Source organism: Barbatula barbatula (assembly GCF_947034865.1).
Source record: "Barbatula barbatula genome assembly, chromosome: 16".
Lineage (NCBI taxonomy): Eukaryota > Metazoa > Chordata > Actinopteri > Cypriniformes > Nemacheilidae > Barbatula > Barbatula barbatula.
This window is the reverse complement of record NC_136779.1, coordinates 10397018-10417950: the sequence shown is the minus strand read 5'-3', so window position 1 is coordinate 10417950 and position 20933 is coordinate 10397018. Positions and strand designations below refer to the sequence as shown.

Below are 20933 nucleotides of genomic sequence, written 5' to 3'. Positions count from 1 at the left end.
GAAGCTGCTGGTATTTTTTCAGGGGGAGGACCAACCCACATTTGTGCTTTCGAGTCTCATAGATTGTAACAATGCTTCCACTAGCAAAAACACATTTCAGCTGTTTCATAACAAATACTGAGCACATATAATAAATACATATCTTTTACGTTTCATATAAAATACAAAAAACTTCAATAACATCAAAATACTTATATTTTCACATCCACTTGCCCCAATGGTAACAAAAATGGTGCGTAGAGAACATCACACATGTATGTTTGTGTACATCTAAAACCTTTAGTGTTTACAGACCATTCATCCATAGTTGCATACACAAACTTACAGAATGAAAACAATGAACAGCTTAATGCAGGAGAAGAGCATCTCTCACCCAAACAGTTCTAAACACTGACCCACACAACAGCAACAAGCTAAACAACCTATGTAAACACGATGTAGTGTTTTTGTGTTAGTATGTGTTTATGACATACACATGTACAGGAAAAGATAAGTGAAAAACGATGTATGCTGCATCTATAAACCGAAGATTTATGCCAAAATGTCCCTTTAAACACTGATTCAAAATCAAGCAAAACAAAGAAATTGGGGGATGCGGACAGCCTTACGTCAAACCATCTCTTTGCATGATGTTCGTAAGGCACCATTAAGACTGGTCATCAATGCAAATGTTGGTGACCTTGCCATTTGAATCAGTATGGCCAGGTTTGGTGAGGACAAATAGGGTAAACAGATGCTGACAAATTATGCATTACTAAATATCCCCGCAACAGCATGGATAAACAAACATCTTCATTTTATAGCATGCAAGGCAAATGAATACCTTGGAAATAATAGGAGGACGAATTTCAATCCAGATTTTAGTAGCTGGATTAGAAGCAGTGGGTAGGTGATTGAGGGTCCGTTTGCTGCAATGAAAGGATCATAGGTGTTGAATTAAACATCTGAGCTCAGAGCTAGGATACCCAGTTCCCAGTGAGCAGTGCTTTGATGCCCCACACGTCTTACAAGCTGAGGTTACACTTGCCTGCTCACACAACACTGCAAGCTGCTTTTCATCCCTCTAGTTTTTAAACCCCACTCCCATGGATATTAGTGTTAAACTTTAGGGCAACAACCCAGACGTACAGACATCAAACGACAAGGTAAAACTCAGTGTTATTTCTGGCCAAAATGTCATTTATTCATCGTATAAGGAAGGAATGATGAGTTAGACTTTAAATACCGGTTTGATTGGGATGTTAGGTTTGTCTTTCCAGAGTATGAACCAGGCTGAACTACGTAATTCACAGTAAATCAGGGGTGTCTAACACATTTAACATTAAACAAGTTTAACATTAAACAACTACGTTACATGTAATTGCATCTGAAATGATCTGTTCTGGCATTATTTTACTACGTTAAACGGCATGAACGCAAACAGCAAAATAGTTGACTGCTCCTAATGATTCGGACAAAGAATGAACAAACTAGTAGTAAAATAAAACACAAATAAACAAGAAACACCCCAGTGGGTCATCTGAGTCCATAAGGAGGCCACGCTAATATGCATCACTATGAAAGTAATCGACATTATTCTTCTGTAATGTATCAGTGCTGTGATAAAAATATGATCGTCACTCCCGGCGGTACCGAGACACTATGTACTTCCGCAGAGACCGCTGTTAATTGACACAGTGTATTCTACTGTTTTCTCATGTTTCATTGAAAACTCTTTAAAGGACAGGGCTTTGTTAGCTAATGCACAACAGCTGGATAATACAGATACGTTTGTTGATTAGCAGTCAGGTATTAATGGCTTGTATTAACAGAAGGTCATTAATCACATTGACTGCGTGCACTCGGTTCTTTTGACAACTGTGTCTTTAATGTTGCAGATTCGTGTTTTGCAGGAGACTAGCAAGAGTCATAAAACCCTCTAATATGCCAATGCTTAATAGTTCAGAATTAAAAATAATCAACAACTACAGATTTTCTTCACACCTCATAAGGGAAAGATATCTGTTTTGCTGTTAGAAAAGCAACTAAAGTCTGACAGACTTATTTGATGTGGTTTTAATTTTGTTTTTTGAGGCTTAATGCATGCACACTGAAATATAGCTCACATAATTCTGTAGAAAGAATGAAAAAGAAATGTCTTCATTTACCCTCAAGTTGTTCCAATGAATTTGTATTTGTTCTGATGAACACAGAGAAAGATATTTGGAAGAATGCTTATAACCAAACAGTTCTTGGCCACCATTGACTATCATTGTAGGTAATATTGAGTTTGATTTATTTTTGGGTGTACTGTCACTTTAAGGCAGGAAAATCCTTAAGCTTGTGACATTTTAAGTGGACCAAAGAAGCAGTGCTGTCCTAATAAAGCCTCTATAACCCAGGATACCCTGACCTATATTCCTCCTTTTACATACAACCTCACTGGCCTGTTGTCATGGTGATTGATGCTTCCCTTACCCAATATGTATATAGCCAATACGTAAACAGTAAGATCCTGTTAGCTCCTTCGATCCTGACCTGTGCACGGGCTTATCACATTGTGCAGTAACTATACACCATTAACCAAATCCCAGGGGTCATTAGGGATTAATTGACATCCATAGCGTTTGCTCCGGAGTTACACACATATTTGCCTTATTAATTTAGCTCGCCCCCGATTCTGCGCTGTTGCCCATCGCCACACATGGCACAGCTTCCCGGAGGTTCCCTGATCGGGTCAGCGACCCAAGGAGAGAAACGTACAGGCATATTTTCACTTAATTGGGTATTGTGGATTTAATTAAAACTCATTGAGAGGTAAATTAAATGATGGCACTGAGCCTGCGGACTCGACCCTGGACAGCTGCAGCTCACGCTCCGTGCTCTGCCAAAGATGTGCTTATCTCTCTTCACCTCATCTATAGCTTCTTTATCTACCTTATTCCCTTGTACTATACTTACTGCATTCTCGTTTCATTTTCTTTGTTTTTCTTTGTCTCACACACACAAAGCTGTGAGCTCATAGTATGTGTGTGTTCTGAAAGAGCTGTATTGTGACGAGGCGAGAAGAGTTAAACAAAGTCAAGTGAACATTTTTCTGTGCTGCACATACAACAAGGTGAATGTCAGAGTGAATTGACATCACAAAAAAGTAACTTGACTTCTATATACTGTATATTCCATAAATTCCGACATCATTTTGTCATCCAAATAGTATTCAAACACTGTATACAACGCAAAAGAAGATATACAATGGAAGTCAATGGGGGCCAATGTTGTTTGGCTACCAACATTCTTCTAAATATCTTCTTTTGTGTTCTGCAGTACAAATAATGTCATACAAGTCTGTAATATATCTTTTGTTAATAATCTATTCTTTTACTATAGATGTCACTTTCTCAAAACCATTAAATCAATTTCGTCTAACCTGGACAAAGCTGGCCCAGAGCAGGCACAAGCCCGGGAGAAAGATCCATTGTGTTGCGATGAAGAGCCTGTGCCGAAGAGGATCTGTTAGCAAAGTGCTTCTCCTTTGGGAGCCCAGCCAGCTTCTCTCTGTGTTCTGCCCAGACAAACACCACTCCTCCTGGCAGCGAACATACCGCTCGCTGTCTGTGCCAGCCCGGGCCACACTAGTGGAGGAGCACAGCACAGCAGCACCTTACTCCTACTTGAGAGGAACCTCTATGTGCAAAATCTACAGCCAACCTCACAAGACACACCTCTGGAATATGACATTACACATTTAGGAACAATAGTAGCTCTTACTTCTTCAATCTGATAAAAGAGAAACACCATGGTTGTGACAGTTAAGAAGGTGCTAAAATATTGTCAATAATAATAACAAGATGCTATTCTCTCAAAGGAAAATGAAGCATAGACTGTTTGCTGCTTTTACTGCTCAAGTTCCCATTGGTAAGTGTAGTAAAGCACATCTTATTGTTTCTAATTACAATGCAGCTATGAGCATTTGGTGCGCACCTAGATAAAATAGGTTGATTAGAAACATCCCCATTAAAACATTTACATGTGCGCAAAGAGGAAGTCCTCACTTTCCTGTGACGTGGTGGTTTCATATCCTGCTTTGTTTTCACAGCAACGGAAGGTTCGGTTTTGCTTTTGAACACTTTAAACAAAGATTTACGAAAGTTACGACAAATACTTATTTGTCAAAGAATTAAAACAATGATCATGATCAAGTCCATGGAATTGAAAAACAGCCTTTATTTGTTTTGGGATTCATAAATGCTGTACTGCAAATGTGTGACTGCGCCCCCTACCACAAAACAATGAAAACACATATACCCGGAAGTCTACGGAATGCATTATCTCAAATGACAGAAAATTCTGTAAATGCTGTGAAAAGAGTTCAACTGCTGTATTTGCGCAAAAGCACTGGGAAGAGCATTTGTGTCTCCCGGAAATCTGGTTATGTGTGAACGGTTAAATTCTTTTTTTTGGTCAACATGTAAGAACTGTCTTTTTTGTTTCGTCTTACATGAATGTCGACAGAAACAAATTATTAAAGTACCTGACTACTGTTGCCCTGCAGTGTAAATCCCAAATAAACCTGTCACCGTCTATGATGTGTCACTTTTACTATTATATTTCTATGCTTTTCATTACTGACTATTTCCTTCAACCACACTATGTAAGCAACGTTTCTCAGAATGTCACTCTACATGTGACTACATCACCTTAAGCAATCTAGTTTACATTAGGTCCCACATTCCACTGTGAAATCCATTCATGTTTTGTTTAATCAAACAAGACATTGACATTACCAAGGGATGAGATCTAGTTCAGAAAAACAGTAGGAATTAACATATTAACTCAGGAAGGAACTTATAACTTAGGAAGGAATGCAGGCTGCGTAGCTTCAGTTTGCGAGGCTGAATTATTCTTATGGGAATGTTTATGGTAATTATGCATTTGCGAACCATACGACGTGACAGAATATGACCTGCCTTTTTTGAGAAACAGAAATGAGAGAAATGTATTTGACGGATGGGAGTCCAAATAGACTTTCGCTCAAAGCCATGTAAGGGAATGGAAGCAGAGCGAGCTTCTACTGACTGGTTTGCTTGTCTTCATGTTGTTGGTATTTCATCTGGGTTAAAGTTGAAGCTATCATGTAGTGGTTGGAATTTCAGCTTTGTTCCTATCTAATGATCCTAATCCCTCCTACAGGAACCATAACCTTTCACTGTGGGGAGGGGTAGCTGGGCTACACCTGTACAGGTAAGAATGATTATAGTCATTTGCAGGCAGGTTTTGAAGATTAAGAAGTTAAAGCATTGAGAAAGAGTGGGCTTGGTGATATGACTGTATAACAATAAAAATGTGTCAAACCCCTGGCAGACTTATATGCACAGTTATCAGTCAGCTTGTCAGTTAGCCTTAGTGACCACGTTTTAATCTATACACAAATTTTGGACACAGTTGGGTTTCTACATATTTTCTAAGATGTTCTCTTCTGATACCCCCGCACTTAAAACAAAACAAACTGTGGCTGGTCACTTTACATACACAAACAAATTGAAAACTTGTAAATTGATTTTATTTTTTTATTTTTGAATTTCTGAATTAAGATAAATCAAGATTCTTAAATTTAAGCTATTGAGTCTTGTTTTCAGAAAAAAACTATAAAAATGAAAGGGGGATAGTTCACCCAAAAATGAAAATTCTGTCAACATTTGCTCGCCGTCTTGTCATTTCAAACCTGTATGAGTTTCTTTCTTTTGCAGAACACGAAAGAAGATATTTTGAAAAAGGTTGGCAACCAAACAAGGGCGATACCCATTCACTTCTATTGTACGGACACAAAACCAATGCAAAGTGAAAAGTCAAACGCCTTAGGTAGGTAACCAACCTTCCTCAAAATATCTTCTTTTGTGTTCTTAAGAAGAAAGTCATACACATTTGAAATGACAAGAGAATGAATAAATGCTTTGAAACCAGAAGTAAAATATCTGCCAATGGTGTATACAAAATAAACTTGAATTAAGTATTTTATCATATCACTTGATATGTTTTGTCATTCAGCTTTTTTAGGTAATGTATCTTCTCGATTTCTGAAAACTGTAGTTGTTATTTGAAACCGACAACAAAACATACAGCTACTCAACAGGAACACGCACCTTTCTGCATTGCTCTGCCCACAATGCATACTGTGCAATGCAGGGATAAAATGCTTTGGTTTATAATAGGTTGGACCATGAAATAATCAAAGATGACACGAGTGCAAGCAGCCCAATGGTTCCAGATGATGCTCAAAACTGCTCCGTTACACATCTAATATTACTACAAAAACAACAAAAACATATCTTTGTTCAGACAAACTGCAAAACCAATGTTACTTACATACTGCCCGAATCAAACCAACCTCATCGGGGGTGATTTTTAGACGATATTGCTCTCTTGCATCTCTCTGCTGGAAAGCAGGTGCTAACGTTTCCCCGCTAAAAGCCATACAGCGGGTCCTAACGCATCTCCGCTGGAATATCTTTATAATATTAATGCGGGTCCAAGCTCCTGCCTGGCTTTTATACTTCTTTATATACTTATACCCTTTACTTTTATGTAATAAATAAGACATCGCTCTTTCTACAGTCTTTAATTTGTACAAATTTTATTTCTTAATATTTGTACTAGGGAACAAAATGAAATGTATATTTTCAGTGTATAAATTCTTTACACATTATATAGAGTAAGCCATCTTCAGTTGAATTTCCTGCTTTTTAGACAGTAAAATACATAACTCATACTGATTTTGGCCATAGCACCCATCCCTATGAGATCGTATGTGCTTATTTGCAGGTGTGGTGGAAGCAGGTGCATCATGCATCATAACTGTGACGGATCCATAATCTATTTAAAACTAAATAGAATTAATAACTAATTAAACTGATTAAAGAATACAGACTCTAATGTGTTTCAGAAGCACAATCCGGCTCATTATGCTACCCTTCCATCACCACCAACAGAGACTGCAAAAAACAAACAAACACTCTTTTCATCATTCTTACAATTAAATAATGCAAATACAAGCCCTGCTGCACGTCTGACACTAATAACAACACTTACGATCGGGAACTAAACATCATCCAGATCAACTTTCCGTGTCGATTGAAACCACAATATTTTAAACCTCACTTACATGAAAGCGTGATGTAGGTTGACATTGCTGGCAATGTGTTCTACATGAATTCACCAAGCAAAATTGGTAAATCCTCTTGGAGTATTATTAAATGAAGAACAGATGTCACAAACTACGAAATCAAGCCCCGAGGGACAAAAAAACACAAATTGATTACACTACAAAAAACACACAAAATGATTTCCGTCTGTTGAAAGTAATGTCTTTAAATGTTCAAACATATCCACTGGTTTCCTGTCAGTGTTAGGGGCAGGCATATAAACTATTTGATTGAATGTTCATCCTTACTATACCTAAATATTATTTTGCGTGATTTGTGCTTTAATTAAGTACTATAAAAAATGCGTGTACACGTTTTCCAAAGAAAAAAGACTTTCTAGTAGAAAGAACACCTTTTAACATGACTTACTGTAAATCTTTTACCTGTTATATAGTCTAAATGCAATGCTGGAAAAGCCTTTAACTCTTAAAGAACAGTTATTTTAGGACCACCAACTGAATGGGTAACTTTAGAACTTGCAGTTAAATATGTCACTTTGTTAATGAAAAAAATTAAGTGTAAGAAGCTACCTAGAAGGATAAAACATAAAATTCTCTTTTTAAATGATTTCATAAATGATCGATAAAGAATCTGTACAGATAAAGACCACAATAGGCTTGAGCCCTTTATTATCCACGCACTTTAAAACAAAGACAGCAACACATCCATTAACATGGCGAAACAGAAATACAGCAAACAAACATCATTAGTGTCTGTGAGCCTCATGCTGGGAGCTCCCCAGGAAGTCTCCACATCCATGCCTAATCCATTTATAAATTCACAGACAGTAAGTTTCCTACACACATGCAACCACTTCAATATACACACACAAACCCACAGGCTACATGAGACACACACACACCGGACATAAGCATGTTAACCTTTTAAGATTTTTTATATGGATTTCTGTATGAGGCTTGTTTCACATCAGAACAGTTTATTCTTGTGAACGGCAAACTCAAAATGCTTTTTTTCAACCAGCCTGTGTGATTTTAGATCCCATTAAATGAATTTATGCAGAAATGAACCTTTCAGCTAAATCCATCCTTTTTTCTGCAACTACATGCAAACTTATAAGGGTGGAAATGATCACATTTCAACTGCTTTTAAGAAATAAAATGATTAAATAATTATTATTAAAACATGTTTTTCAAAATGTAGTGAAAAACTATGTGAATATGATAAGATACTTAAAGAGTGAAGAAAATCACAAGAGCTATTCACATTGTAGATCTCCTGGGGGGCGACGCGTGAGGCCTGTAAATGAAGCGTATGACATTTAAAATGTGTCTGGGGGTTTATGATCACAGGGCCAGTACAATTTTTGAGTGAGCAATTCATATCAGCACTACAGCGTGGATAGCAAACCAGCGTGAAATCTTTGCTTTCAACAACGTTTCCATGACCCGAATAGCTCAGAGTGGACAAGAGTCGCCATCGGCCGGGAAGACACAACTGCAGAAGATCACGAGCACGAAAATACATACACATACTAGGGACGGGCAATATAGCCAGAAAAAAATAGTTAATTAATTATTATTAATAATAATCATAATAACATAAATGACATCATATATACTATATAAAATGGTTATATAACATTATATAATATATATTACTAGGAATGCCCAAAATACCTACAAAAAATTAATTAATAAATAAGAATAATATAAATGATAAAAAAACTGAACTTTGCACCGCGCAGCCATTTTTGCAACTGGAGTTAAACAGAAATGCTATAAAAACGATTTTATTTTCATTTCCATAGATAGAATGTTTAAAAGGTAAAGGCTTTGCAAAAATAGCCCTTTATCCCTCTTCAGAAGGATAAAGTGAGTTCTTGTAGACCTTTTGTGGGAGGTAAACTGGAGCCTCTCCGTCCTAAATGTCCCGCACAAACGTTTAATAATGCTGGCAACATTGGAGGGAAGTGTTATAGGAACGGGACACCCACCTTTCCTCCTGGTCTATTTACCCAATTTCCTGTATTAACGTTAGGCCCGTAGGAAATCCTGACCAGCTTTGCAGTGAAACAGAGCAAGAGAAGCAGAGCTACGACACATGTGCTGTCTACTGTCTATTTTTTATTCCAGGAAACAATTTACTGATTTAGGAGAAACTAGAAAAATCAATGATGTGTTAAAGGTCTTGTAGACACTGAGCATACAAACCTTGGAGACAGAAACACTTAACACATGTGTATGCTGCTCTGCTGCATACTTTTGAGAGAAGAGCCCCGGGACAGTACGTACTGTACTGTTCCCTTCGACAAGTCTTTTAACTTTTCTATTTCTCCTGTGTGGGGGATGGTAAGTATACATTTTGCCTACACTCAAAGCAACTGGAAATCATTCGATTTCAATGGGGGTCGGTGAATAAAATCCTTTCTGGAGGCTGCAGCACTATGGAATTTGGCTTAATAGAAGGGTTCATATATTTTTTACCATATATATTTTAGTCAGTTACAATTTGCAATTGATGCATTGAATTTTCATTGTTGCATTATTGTAAAGTGATGCATATACCAATTATTGGTATTCAAATAAAACAAAACATTGAAATTAAATACATTTTATAATTGAAAAAGTAAAATAGAGACTAAAATCTCTTAACAGGCACTGAATGTGAATTTACTTTTTATTTGACTGATTCCAGGTACATGGGCAAGCAGCTAGGCAGTTTCTTGAGCGAGATCTTTATCCGATCTTAAGACACTCTCATTTCGGGGTTGCCTCAACGAACGACAGGATGGGAAGTCACGGCAAAGCAATATCCCGCACAGATCTCCCCGCATACTTCACTTCCAGTCAGCATGCTTAAAGTTCATCGGGCATTGGTGGCGTCACAGCAAGTGTAATTTATGAGGTGTCAAGAATGTTGGGCCGAAACTGAAAAATACACTGTAAACTCCAGCTCCCCCACTACCCCTCTAACCCCGAAGCGTGAAGCCCCATAACACAGGTAGAGGGCCTCTTACCCTGTAAAGTCCCCTATGTAAAAAACATTTCACATTTGGCTCTGGTTTCCATTCTGCAACACCAATTTCAGAATTCCACTGAAAAAAGAAAGCTCACAGCTACCCAGACCTGTAAAGCTGGCAAGGAGTTATGTGTTATGTATTGGATAATGGTGCTTCAATAAAGTTTCTTGCTTCCCAATAAGACCTTATTGGTTAAAAAGCTTCACCAGCTTCATTTCACTTTGAGGTCTAGCTGCCAGTCTAACAAAAAAACTGAATAAATCACCCAAAACTAGAACAAACTGGCCAAAGCTGGTTCACATGGATTGGTTCTACACTTTGTTCTACTGGAGACATGTGTGCTCTTCACATGCTGCTGCTGACTGAACTATTTGTGCAATGCTCTGGATGGCTGGTATTCTGGTCTGATGTTTCTTTCTAAAGCCCTCGGACTGAAGCAAGCATAATACTACAATTACGCTGCGTTTCGATAGCGGCCGTCCGGTTTTGAATGAGAGAGAACAGAGAAACCCACTTTCGACACAGCTGAGATTCTGTACAGCCAAATCTAGATGCAGACAGGTGCAGAAAATCCACATCCTAATCCAATGAAACAGCAATTCGTTTTCAGCGTGAGACCCTGGCATAGGACATCTGTCATGCTGTGATATCCCGCTGCAAAGACGTATTGAATTAACTAAATTAATATGAGGCAACGTTCGCAAGTCTAGACTAAAAGGGTGTTAAATTTCATTTGGAGGCAGTTTAAACTCACGTTCATGGGAAGAGGCAAATTTCCAGCCCGACGTACAGTAAGCTGGAATTCAGGGAATGTTTGTCTCCTATTTCTTTCTCCAGAATGGTAAGGCTAGATGTCATTTATATCAGTGTCCTTCTTAAAGTAAAACCACTGGACAACCTAGACCCTATTTGGATACATTTGCTCTCAAAGCCAAAAAAGTTGTGTGTGGAAGCGGATAGCTTATGTGGATATGTTAGGTGTGATTTTTAAGTGATAGTGCGCCTACAATTTAAATTCTGTCATCATTTATTCACCCTCGTCATTTAAAATCTGTATAGGACCTTATCTACTGTGGAATGTGAAAGAAGATATTTTAAGAAATTGTGTCCATACAATGGAAGTCAACGAGGGTCGAAGTTGTTTGGTTACCAACGCTCTTGGTCAAAAATGTAATCTTTCGTGTTCTGAAGAAGTAAAATAGGTCAAGTTTGGAATTACATTAGGGTGAGTAAATGATGAAATATTTTCATTTTTGGTTGAAAACCCAGGATCATTCTGGGTCTGTCTTTCATCTTCTCAGATCTGTGGCGCTTCAACCTTTCTAAAATCAAACCCAGCTCACTCCCAAAATCTGTTTGTGATTCCTAAAAATGGAATTACTTGAGTCATAATGTGCAGTGCCACTCTCAAAACCAACCAAACTCATTATGTGTGAATAGAAGGACGTGTACCAAGCCAAGTACAGCAAAGAGATTGGACTTATTCAGGAAGGGAAGACCACAGAACCTACCAGTGTCCTGTTGTGTGTTGTCTCTGGTTAAAGATTTCCCCAGGCCTGAGATCTCTGGAACTATAGGACGCCACCCTGCAAGAAATAAACAGAAGATCAATCAGAGGGGATTCAGACGCAGGAGGGGAAAAGAACGGCATGAGGAAAACAACAAGGCAGAGCAATACAGCACAAAGGCTAATGAAGGCCCCCTCCAAAAGCCATTCTCCTCTTCACAAACCCCTGCCTGCATTGGATCCCTTCCCTCGGTCCTGATGGAAAGCTAATCTTCCATGCCTTAATACCAACCCCGCAGTGAATCGAAAAACTGTCTGCTATGCACGGCTGCACCCTTTTCTTAAAACACCGTGTTCTCCTTTTTAAGTGTGGGGTGGGATATTTTCTTCTGCTCCTGTCATCTTTCTGAATTCCAGTGGCTGCAACAGGTAATAACATGTACATTCCAGAAATGTCTCAAATCAATGCATCATTGTCGACTCAGAATTATAAGGCAACACTAACAACCCTGGAGCAAAAGGAACTATGCACAGTTGAGTTACAGCCGAAAAAAAACATCAACTCCAAAACACATTCCTACATGTTTGGGTGAACTAGTAAAGCTAATCGGCAGATCTGAACTTTTGGGGTTAATCTTGTTATGTAATTAGATTTTAAGAAGTTCTTTGTTGGAGGGAAGGAGGATTGGAATGGGGGGACTAATGATGTCATAGAGCTTCGAGTTGAAAGAAGAAGGATGACCCCATATGCCACACACAGGCCGAGCCCAAAAAAAAGAAAATCGGGGCTTGGGGAGTGTGTTAATAGTAGCGGAGATGCAAGACTGAGGACAGGCTTTCGACATGCCGAATTTGTGCCTGATTAGCTTAGGTCAGAGATCAGCCCATCTGTTTGCTCAGAGGAGTTATTACAAACTCTCTCACTGGGAGAGACGCGTGACAACGGCTGCTGAACGTGTTTAAACCTACAAAAGCACAATGCTGGTGTATCGTACACTGATGCAGATATCAGAATTGTTACAGAACAGCACATGTACTGTACATCTTCAGCATGATTATATTTTTATTTAGCATGACAGTTTTATTTAAGGATACAAAATAAGTATATGATACTAAACGTGGATTACGTGGAATATTACATATTACAGGGATAATAATATAAGGAGAGGGATATAAAGGGAGATATTCTTTTCAACAGGCTTGTCTTTTTAGAACTACAACAAAAAGTTTAAATGTAAAAGTGTATATAAAATGCTACAAGCTTGACACGATCTATTTGCTCATTGAGAAGTACCAGTTTCACCTTTAAAAATTGTAGCTGTGTAGTTCAAGTTATGCAATAATGGCACATCTGTATTGGACTCACACACACGTTCTTCCCCTTTATGCTTATCAAAAACACAAGGTTCTGCACTGTGAACGTTCACTAGATAAGGTGAGCCTAAGTTCGTGCTAAGTTTCTTTTTTTTTCTTCTCTCATTTGGTGTTAAACACACTTCAAAGACTTCTCAGGTCTTTATTTTTGAGAACCACTCTACAGCAGTTGCATGAATGGGTGCCTTTGTGTATAAAGAAAACGCGAACGATTTGTTTTAACGGCCAATGTCTTTAATGAAACAACAATTCAATGCTTTGCTGAAATTGTACGAATGTTTAAATTGGGACGTATTAAGCTGCTAATGCTGAAAGATACTTTTAACGTAATAAAAGAGTGACAGAAGTGTGGCACTTTGTCTGTTTAACTGTGCAGTCTAGTATGGCAGATCTTGAGAAGGTTTAGCTTCCTCTGGGGAAGGCGAGAGGGAAAACGCAAGGGCTCTTTCTTTAAAAGGCCCCGGTCTCAAATTGCCAATAGAGTCCCTGTTTTAATTACAGCTCTGGCATGGCTTCTCACTAGATATAGATAACAGATCTAAAGCCACTGAGTTGAAAGCCAGCAGTATTAGCTGTCTGATCGCTGAAATAAATCCACATGCTGCGACTCCATCGGGGGGTTTGGTTGTATTATATTTATCTGACATTCAAATTCATCTGGTTTCTCTGTTCCACTTCGTCCAGATATAATATAGGGACCCAATATGGGCAACTGTGCCTTTAAGATTCTAAAACGTCTGTAAATGTTTCGGGAGTTGTTGAAGGAAAGCTTTAAAAAGATAGAGGAAGCCCTTGGTTAAAAGTAACTTAATTAGACTTTGAGTTTGACTTTATTTGGTTTCATATTTGGTACACTCCACGCATACATTACATATACTGTAAATAAAAAGATTTTTACAAGCATGGATGTGTATTGCATGTTTCAGAACTATATGATGTTTATGTACTGTATGCAAGCTGACAAAAGCATCTTGCTTTTTTTAGACTGTGTAAACATCTACATGTCCTTTCCATGTTTTGTTTAAAGCATGCATACTTTGAAATACAAAAGACTGCATTCTCATTTTTTGGAGACATCAAACAGCTGCAACAAAACAAAAGCAGCAGGAATGTTACATGCATGCACAGAGCATTTCTATTGCCTAAACAAATAGATAATAAAATCACATAAACCACAACACTGCTATCCTTCTGAAACCTCGTATCTCCATATTTTGTGATTTCTTTTTGCCCAATTTCATTATAAATCATTATTATTGGTCACCCTTTGTTTGTCACTGGGTTTTTTAAATATCTAACCAATAAAAAGTATTCAAAAGTGCTTGTAAACTTTGACAACACAGTATTTTATTCGATTCTGTGTATGTTCTCTGAAGGTCATCTTTTGAAACTATTCACAGATTAATTTGAACTATTATAAACTTCCATGTCTCATATAGCAGAAGTGTACAGAGCTACATAAACCTGCAACGCTGCTCGATGGCAACACACTTCCTGAAACATGGCTGCGAGTCCTCCCCACACACAAAAGCTTTCACATAAACACACACACATTCAGTCTAGAACAGACATTCCCTACCTGACAGCCAATCAGATGCTTGAAATTAAGCGATGCCAGCATGTGCAGTCAGCAGTTGTAAACATATTTGCCTGACCTATTCTGAATCTTGAACCTCAAATCATTAAATTGGAATCGTAAAAAATGGTGCCAAGTCGAGCACTTCAGTATTTACAAGCAGGAACTGGCTGCATTCAGACTGGAAGCATACAGACTCACATTTCTTGATGTGGAGCATCTGGCCACGACCATAGCAAAAGGACTTCCGTGCCAATGCCACGCCGACATTACATTTCCCAAAGACCTCATCAATGTTTGGTCATTATATTTAAGTAGCGCAAACACTGTTAGATTTGAGTTCAATTGTTTTCTGCGAATCACTGACCTAGTCAATGAACTGATTTTAAACTAAATCGCTGAACCATTTACAGCATATCATCACTCAGAAATGTTCATGGATGTCCCACTAAACAACAAGTCAGAGTTTAGCCTTTGGAGCATACTGTATAATGTCAGGAAACCATGAGAAGAAAGTGCATGCTGCAAACCGCCAGAGACAACCAAATCCATTTGTTTTCTAAACCTCTTCAAAGACTTGAAATGTTTGCTCTAAATCATAAGAGTGAGCACATCAATAATTAATTAGATTTCAGGGTTCACAGATTCATTTCATAACTTGAAACTGCATCACGAGTAAAATAAGAGCAGAAGAGAACAGAATGCGTGTCTGTTGTCTAATAAGCCGATGCAGGTATTGCTTAAATATTGTTGCAGTTTGAAGATCATCGCAGTTTTGATCTAAAGCTCGTGGCCCCTGCTGCTCCACGGGACGTCCGTCAGAACCCAGTCCAATGGGAGAACAACGAATGCTCGACCTCCAGCGGAAAGCGTACTGTAGATAAATAGAAAGACAGAGAGCAACAGGCTTCTCTGTTTCTGGATCAGAGCCCTCCACGTTGCTCGCTTTTTGGGTCCAACCCAAGCTCCCACGGCCAGGGGCCACAAGCACTTCAGATCGTTCAAACACAAACATGGACGCTCCTCTGGGACGCCAGCGCACGGCACACATCCTGTAGATGACTCTTTCGAAAAATAGCTGGTTTGTTTGGTCTAGAAGCTGGATAGGAAAAAGCGCACGGAGATATTGTCTTTCCTCCGTGGAAGACTGATGGAGATGTTCCAGGAATGCTCCTGCTCTCTTCTACAATAATAGTGGATAAGGACCAGGGGCTATCAATCCACATACAATTCATGCATAATACTGAAAGCTATCCAAAGGCAATCGATAGCGATATGAGAAGAAAAGACTACAACATTTATTGCTTTTCCATGTCAAATCTGTCCTGCTTGTCAGCTGTGGTCTCCACCATCCACTTGTATTGTTTAAGAAAATAAACATTTAGCTTTAAATATGTCACATGGTTTTTGAAAGTCGTGAAGGTCAATTTTGCTTACTCTTGAAGTGCTTAATGCTGTGGCAGGCTAAATGAGGGCCATGGTCACATTAGCACAAGTGTGTCACTGAGGAAAGGTGCAATCTAGAAATGTGGGGCTTTAAAAATAAATACAATATTCTTCTTGATTCTTTGGTGTCCGCTTTTACTTCACAATAGTAAAATATTTGCCCAGATGATTTAAAGCCTACTTAAATTTAAGCACATTTTTTTATTTTTTAGTAGCACATTTACAAAAGTAAATAATGGAGTATACTATCGTTATTTTTATGCGGGCATGTCATAGTTTGCTCAGGTTAACCACAATAAAAGTCCTTTTCAGTGTGTGTTGACAGTGCAGCTCATATATTTCATTGCTAACGGATGACATTCCGCATAATATTGCAAATTCTATTTTCATGCCTGGATGCCACGATTACGCCTGTGTTTTCCGTGTTGTGGAAATCGTAATTGTAGGACCCTAGCAAGGTCAAGGTTATTTTGATTAAGATATATGATTTTGCATACGTTCTGATATTGTAACCCTGATGAAAGCTTAATAATTAATGCAGCGGATTAAAACACGGATGTTATCTCCAAGGTTTACTGCAGTCTGGTGGGCAGGGCAATATCAGGAGAACAGGGAGATCTTGTAAAAGTCAATGCTCCCTGTTGCATTAAACCCTCTGATATTCCCATCTGCCTACCACTGCCTACACTCCTTTCGCCTATGGTACATTCCACATCATACTGACCTTTTCCACGGTGACACCAGCCACCACTAAAGCCCCGCCCATGCTGCCTCAGTGCAAAGGACAAATATCCACAAACACGCCATAAACATGAGATTACAGGACTGTCAATGTCACCTATGCTTTATGTGTACAGTATGAATTCACACACTGATCGACGGACTATGAATGAATCATTAGTTACACATTGACTTCAATGCGCACGTTTATTCGTTGATGCGTTGAAACTCGATCACAGTGTCATGCCAAGGGCACACGTTAAGCCCCATTGAATGAGTCAATTCAGAGGAGGAACAGATGCATAATGAGCAGCGAGAAGCAGATAGAGATTGAGAAAGAACAAGAGAAATAGCATAAGAGAGCGAGAGAGAGACCACGTTTGTGTGGAAGAAACAGACAAGGCCACGTTGAGTAGCAAACCACAGCTGGTCAGCTCTGAGCTATGGGTAGGTTAGCTCAGGGTTAGAGCTGGGCAGGGGAAAACAATGCAGCCCAGCTTGTCAAAATTCTAATTTATGGCCGGTCGGCCAGCGAGCAGCATTTTGGGCCAAGTGGCTTACAGTTGTGTTACAAGGGGGATGGGAGGGAGAAGAAAGCGTGCAGCCGTTTGCTTGTAAATGCGGCGATTGTGCCTGTTACAGGGATAGATAGAGGAAGAAAGAATGGAGGAGTTTGTGTGGTCGGACCACTCGCTAGATCATCTGCTGCGTTGGCACGAGATGAAACTACTTGTGTGTAAACAGATCTAGGAAGGAAGAAAATAAAAAAAAAACATTACATCTGATTTGGTCTCTGATTTTATTCAGTGATATCAAACGCATTCTAATATACAAACTTTGTATATAAATGACCCGAAGTTATTAAATAGAAATATACCATACATACACCATATGCTGTAAAATGTAACCTTCTATAAAAAGTAATATGGTAAAGTTAAGTATACAATGTCAATTTGTACAGTATCTGGACAGCTTTGCACATTGGCAGATACAGTAAAGGTACTCTGCACAAACCTCCCTCAATGCCCTTAGCAAGACACCATTAAACAGTTACTGACAGAAAAACTGACTGCTTTTGAATAGAGAATCCCTGTTAGATGTAACTGGATGAAAAGAAACAGTAATAGATCAGTTTACAGTGACTGCTCTAAATATACCCTTATGAGCAGGTTCTTACTTAGTCTAAAAGAAAAATAACACAGGGATTAATGCGCTAAATGTGGATGCATGCTTGTGTGACAACTATTGTATATACGTGTGTATCCAAGAGTTACTTCGATGACTCTAATTTAACTGGCCAGAGAGCATTCCAAAAGGCTTGATATTTAGCAATGGGATGCTTCAATGTTTGTACAAGTCTGCTTGTTTGCATTAATAGCATTGCATAGTATAATACATAGTCAAGCAAGCAGTGGACCTTACATCATTCTCTATGATATATCCGAATGGGTTCTCTCAATAACTGATGCTCCAAATAAGAACCGTGTTAATTCAATGATTGAGTCAATCAGGATTTCCTTATTATACTTTGTGATGTGATGAGAATATAATTGTGATGAAAATTCAACTTTTCTTAATCTATAGCCCTCAACTCAGGGTAGAAACGAAACATTTTAGTGAATGAGTCGTTTTGAGCTATGTTAACTAAGGTTTTTTGAGTAAACACTACTAATGTAAACCTGGTTTCTCTACTACATCCCATAAAGGGATAGTTCACCCAAAAAAAGAAAATTCTGTCAACCGAAAAAACGGTGGTAACCGTTGACCATAGGTTTTGTGTTCATACAATAGAAGTAAATCCGTTGTTTGGATACCAGCATTCTTCTTTTTTTGAGTCCTGCAGTAAGTCATACAGGCGTTAAATGACAAGAAGGTGAGTAAATGGTGACAAAATGTTTATTTATGGGTCAACTTTTCCTTTTCGGTTCCATATTAATACAAGTAAACCCGTTTGGTTTCCTTCCCTGTAAGAACTCAAAAGTTTCCATGCAAATTTATAGTAAATTCAAGCAATTTGTGTTAACTTCGAGAGTTGTTGTATAAAAGCAACATCCCATCACTATTGTGCTGAGCAGCGCAGCTGTGACTGCCTGTGGGCAAATCCCACTCATGCCTCCCACATGTGACGCTGTTAAATTACACTGTTGTCATGATCATCTTTGATGAGGACAGTCGCAACCAGGGAACGCTTGTCCTTCTTGTCCAGACGCTTTAACCTCTGTTCCCTGGGACGTCTGCAGCCCTTTGGGCGATTTGTTTTTCCTCACTCCCTTCGCTCGACTCCCTGTGTCAAGTCCAATCGTCTCTCAGCCAGCGTGATGGGGACAAACACATCAACTAACAACCCAATACACATCACCGGTACGGACGGGGCGATTTCCTCAACAGACGTCCCCGGCTTAGAGGCCCTGAATCATCTGCTTGAAAGCCGGTAGCCTGCCTGTGTCAAAGGGTAAAAAACGTCCCACATCCATCACAATCACTCTGATGCGTTAGCTTTGCTCGACTAGGTCACCATAGTAGATGGTATGCTTTCATGACTCGCCTCTGGGAAGCAGACCGTCGCAGCACCCAATAAAAATCCATGTTGTTTCACACATCCGCATCAACAAACGGAGCAGTGCGATCATTAGCAGGTACTATGTGGAGTGGAGTGTCATCTCAAATACACAGAATGAGAAAGAGTAAGAAGGGATTAATAAAGGAAGGCGTGGCTTGATAGACAAGCTGAGCTGTACAGAGGGATTACCATGATGGACCAGGATAGTTAATGAAAGGCAAGCGGCATAGTCAGCACGAAAGAGGAGGAAAAAAGACACCAAAGCCTGCAGGAGGGGAATACCAGCAGATGAAGGCTGTTACACTATTATATAATTAAAACAGTCATTAAAGCCAATTTCAGATCCTTGAGGGCCTGGAGCCAACAGTACAAGTCTCATTATATCCTGGGTCTGCCTCATCTCAGATCATAGCAAAAGTGTTTTTTTAAAACAACCAGGATCAGGATTTCTTTTCTCATTTTCCCATTAAAAGATATACATCAAGCTACATTTACAGAGGTTCATAAAAGGTTCAGATAACATTTCCTAAATTACTTATTTTCTTAACCATTGTTATTTTCTTGTTTTGTCATTAATAAACGTTTGCTGATGAAATCATGAAATTTATATTGCACAGTTATGCTTCTCCGGTTTATTTTGTTTTATGATATTTTTACTGTAAAACAAAGCAAAAATGATGCTTAAGAAACAATGTAGAATAGATAAATGTATATATCTGGGTAGTTGAGAAATATACCATAAATGCGTCCTATGGTGTGCCTTCAAATATGTAGAAAAAAACCCTAACAATTAAGATAAATCTCTCTTATGTTTTTTTACATTATAAATATAAATGATATAAAATAGTATATTATTAACAGTTTGTTTTTTAAATTGTTTGTTTTTGCGATGTCACACCATAGGACACATCTATATCTTAGATCTATATAGATAGGTAGTTGAGAAACATTTCTAAACAAATTTTTTCTTTATTTCTTCAATTTTTTGCTGTTTTTTAAGTCACTCTTAAATTAGCATGTTTACAAACCTGATCACCATACAGCCTCACAATACGCAACCGGTCACAATGTTATTGGCACATTTCTGACATTGATTTTATATTCGATTGGTACAGACAACAGAATCCCTCCAACCGCCAGGGTTTCTATTGACTTTTCTGAAAGTAGACATACAAGGCCATGAAACGACACAATGCCGGTTTGTGTCGATGTGATGTGTGTAGGTTCAGTAGAGAATACAGTGGTCAGGGCTGGGTGACATTCACATCCCACTGTTTGCATTCCAAGCTACAATGTGACAGAATACGGTGATAAACACACGTGTGGACTGTCTATTAGACCCCTTTGACAGTCTCTCTTTACGTTTCTCTATGATTCACAAGTATTTGGTGTTGACTGCATAGTGACAGACAGTGAATCCAATACAATAGCCAAAAACTCAATTTGAAGTAGGGCTGTAAATAGATTAAAAAGTTTAATAGTGAAATTAAACATACACTACACATTTTGTTTATATGTACATTGTGTAACATGTTTATTTTTAAAGCTACAAAATCACATTGACTTCTTTTCCTTAATTAACGTTAGGAGTC

General features: G+C 38.6%; 1 protein-coding gene across 5 annotated transcripts in view; it reads right to left on the bottom strand.

The window, feature by feature from the left end:
• The window catches only part of thrab (thyroid hormone receptor alpha b), a 121652-nt gene that overhangs the window by 54929 nt on the left and 45790 nt on the right, over window positions 1-20933 (bottom strand). For all 5 annotated transcript variants that reach the window (XM_079476575.1, XM_079476579.1, XM_079476577.1 and 2 more), the window contains one exon: window positions 11670-11744. The gene's annotated coding sequence lies outside the window, so the exon portion shown is untranslated. The remainder of the gene's footprint in view (window positions 1-11669; window positions 11745-20933) is intronic.